Source organism: Wasmannia auropunctata, unplaced genomic scaffold (assembly GCF_000956235.1).
Source record: "Wasmannia auropunctata unplaced genomic scaffold, wasmannia.A_1.0 LD336035.1, whole genome shotgun sequence".
In the NCBI taxonomy this organism is placed as follows: Eukaryota; Metazoa; Arthropoda; class Insecta; order Hymenoptera; family Formicidae; genus Wasmannia; species Wasmannia auropunctata.
Genome location: NW_012026855.1, coordinates 146,876 through 149,759, shown reverse-complemented (window position 1 = coordinate 149,759; position 2,884 = coordinate 146,876). Strand labels below are relative to the sequence as shown.

The 2,884-nt window shown below is 36.1% G+C and overlaps 1 pseudogene; it reads right to left on the bottom strand.

The window, feature by feature from the left end:
- Positions 1 to 466: 466 nt before the first annotated feature.
- The window catches only part of LOC105452276, a 3,002-nt pseudogene continuing 584 nt past the window's right edge, over positions 467 to 2,884 (bottom strand).

Sequence of the window (2,884 nt, the reverse complement as noted above, 5' to 3'; positions counted from 1 at the left end):
TTATCACAAAGTAAAAGTAGAGGAGACTAGAGATCCTATATAGGTAGAGATCGGACAACGTCTGACTTCCGTTTTCACAACAACATGGCAGAGCCTCTTCAGAATCCGGGAGTAGGGAGTAATCCCTTGTGTGAAAACGGAAGTCAGACGTTGTGTGATCTCTACTTAGAGGATCTCTAAAGGAGACTCAACTTGATAGCACGAACTGAAAAAGTAGGACCGGTTTATGCGTCGAATTGAGAGGGAATCCACTGACCAGAATATCTTTAGTTAAGGCACTACAGATCTTACATCTTATAGTGCCTTACTTTAGTTGAATGGACGCCATTTACAGTATTAGTCTTATCTCACTTTATCTATTGCTGGTGTCTCTCGTTTTATATCTTCGTGTGCATGAATACATACAACGAGATTCCAGAGATGCATGTTGGATTCGTAGGTGGGAGAAAGGAAGAAAAAAAGATGCTTCGGAAAAGAAGTAGCTTTTTTAAACCTCGCACAGTAAGTACAGCAGTATTTCTTTTAATTGTAAAGATACGTACTGTCAATATATGTAATGTCGTTTGTATTTTGTTTCCTTTCGCAGTGCATCAACGCATCCCACATGACATCACTGCAATCTCATTGTATATTCACACGCACGAAGATACAATTAAACACCGGGAGACACCAGACAAAAATTCGTATAAAGCGTATAAACTCGACAAACAATAGGTAAAGTGAGATAAGACTAATATTGCAAATGGCGTCCATCCAACTAAAGTTATTCCGGTCAGCGGATTCCCTCTCAATTTGGCGGGTGAAACTGGCACACTTTTCTTAGCGGAGTTGAGTCTCCTCACCTCTTACTTGTAGAAGTCAGAATCTCCGTTGTTACTGTGAGACAAAGTCCACGGCTCCCTTCCGTCTAATAGCATAGAGATCCCAAAGAAAATTAAACCGCTGTTAAAACCGAAGAAAGAATTAAAGCTGGGCTTCATATTTCTTACAGCTTTCAATTCCTTATAGATCCAACTATTTTTTATTTTATCTGTATACGTTTTCGGCTCTAAGCCTTTGGTCGGTGAGGTATTACTTTCTGCATCTATAATCGCCTCAATAATGCTTTCTGCAGCCAACATGCCACTTTTCATGGCATGGTGAATTCCTTTAAATTGGGGCACGGTTACAAAACTTGCCCTACTTCCAGTAAGACAACCACCAGGGAATTGAAGTTTTGGAATAGATTGAAATCCACCTTGTGGCAAACGTTCAATATTGATTTCATAATCTAAAATCCTGAAATTACGAGAAACAAAAATAGAAAGTACAAAATAATGCAATTAAAATCTCGTATTATACATATGTATAAAGACACCAACCTTTTCCCTCCTTCAAATATTGGTCTAATACTAGGATGCTGTTTGAACCTCTCAAACTCTTCATCCAGACTATTAAAAGAATTCCACTCCATAAAAAAACCTGTTGCTATCCGAGGTGTTTCTTCATTCAAATGGTAAAAAAACGATTCACCATATGTACCTCTTCTAAGTGGCCAACCAACTGTATGTTCCACTGCTCCAGGTCGATGCTTGCTTGGCTCTATCTCCCAAACCTTACAAAAGATATATATTACTTTAAAATGTAAAACATTTTTGTATAATTTTAATTTTTTTTTAAATATAACAATATAATTACCTCTTTCAATCCAAAGCAATACGTCTGTGGCTTACAATCTTTACTAAGATTAAATTTCTTTGATAAGTCTTTTGTCAGACAGCTCTGAGAGCCTTCCGCAAATATGGTACATCTCGCATGAAACTCCCTATAAGTAGGTATGAGGATATTTTCGGATGAGGAAAGATCAACTTCATACATAGGCACATATTTGGTCTGCATTCCTTTAACAGATCCATCCTCGTGAAATAAAACTTTGCTCGCTATGTGATCACAACATATCTCGACACCAGTGGCTTCTGCTTGCTTGCTAAGCCACATCACTACGTCGCTTAATCTATACAGACATACAAATTTTTACAACTGAAACAAATACTATATAGCCTTTATTAACAAATTTATGATCGCATTAAATTTCGACTTACATTGCTATGTAATGTCCATGGTTAGACATTGGCATTCCCTTGAAAATAGGTATAGATATCTTCCTCTCTTCCGTGAGAAATACAAATTTATCCTCCTTAACAAGAGTATTTAATGGCGCACCTAATTCTTTCCAATTTGGAAAGAGCTCGTTCAAGGCAATCGGATTCAGACAAGCATTATTATTTGTATTGGTCAAAGTAATTGATATTCTTCCACCTTTCAACAAGAGTAACCCTGAGTTCCTTACCATGTTTCTCAGCCAGTCTACGGGCCTGAATAGCTGCCGATAATCCCGCTAGACCGCCACCGACAATTAGAATGTCGGTTTCGTCTACGCATTTCTCCATTATCTTAACATCTGATGGATAAAGAAAAACATTTTTATTACATTAATTATATTATTTTGTTGAATAGGAAACATTGAAGGAGATATACCTTTCGATCTTGAGGTAATCTGAGGAAATTTTGCCTTCGAGTAAGTCCTCTGGAAAATCTTTTGTAACCTCTGTACCGCTAAAATGCAAGCAAAATTAAACTAGAGCATGCAAGGGATCACTTATGCATATATGCACGTATTAATTGCTATCGATAACGAAATTTTAACTTTGTTTCTGCAAAAATACGTTTTTCTTTTTTTTGCTACAATATCTATTTTTTCTTTTGTTTTTTAATTCAAATAAAAATACGTTTCTACTGATAGAAACAAAAATTCATTTTCTGACCTAAAAATTTTTACGAACTTTTAATTTTTAAATATAAAATATAACAAGGTTTGAGAAAAAAACCGAGATAAAAAGAATAG